General features: G+C 58.5%; 1 protein-coding gene across 1 annotated transcript in view; it reads left to right on the forward strand.

The window, feature by feature from the left end:
• Nucleotides 1-803, forward strand: part of FAM129B (family with sequence similarity 129, member B) — a 45,993-nt gene that overhangs the window by 34,090 nt on the left and 11,100 nt on the right. The window lies entirely within an intron of this gene.

Raw genomic sequence — 803 nt, forward strand, 5'->3', positions numbered from 1 at the left:
CCCTCCCAGCCACTGTGGTGGATGGTGGGTGGCCATGGCAGGAGAGGCGGCCGCCGCACCACGCTCCTGTCATGAGAGCTCTCGGCTCTTGTTTATGTTCCTGGGATCATAAAAATTCTTGGGACAAATTCTTGGCTCACTCAGCCAGCCTGTGTTTGGGACGGCGTAAACGCTGCCGGCGTGCGGGCCAAAAGGCGGTGAGGAGCTGCTCAGCTGGGGTGGGCTCGGGGGTGTGGGATGTCCTCAGCCTGTTCCTGTCGGTGGTCCTCCATGAAGTCCAGAGCATTTAAGCATCGTCTGGTGCTGGGCTCTACAGGGTGGCTTCTTGCTTTTCCCATCTGGAGACCATGCTAGGGCAGGGCTTTCGTTCCTGCCGTCTGCACCTTGCCTCTGACCCGTATCCTGGCAGGGTCTTCTGGTTGATGGCCACTACCACGCAGTACCACGCATGCTCCTGCCCGCCCCAAGCCAGGGAAATCGCAGTAGCTGGGGTTGGGAAGAGCTGCTGGAGGGCTCAGGTCACCCAGCTGAGCTTTGTGTGTCTCCCAGGGAGGAGATGCCAGGGACAGAAGTGTGACCACCGCAATGGTGAACACCACCACGTGCGACTGCTATATGAACAGCCCCTCTGAGGTCTTCTAGGGCTGTGCATGTGGAAACCCCCAGGTTGGCACCCAGATGCACCCCTTCAGGCACCAAAATTTGCAATGCTATAGGAGATAATCCAGTGGTGAAATTGGAGACCTACTGCAGAAAATCCCACCCAAACCACGAACGGACCTTGCTGAGCTCCCCGAGCCCGA

Source organism: Pygoscelis adeliae, unplaced genomic scaffold (assembly GCF_000699105.1).
Source record: "Pygoscelis adeliae isolate BGI_AS28 unplaced genomic scaffold, ASM69910v1 Scaffold436, whole genome shotgun sequence".
NCBI classification, from domain to species: domain Eukaryota; kingdom Metazoa; phylum Chordata; class Aves; order Sphenisciformes; family Spheniscidae; genus Pygoscelis; species Pygoscelis adeliae.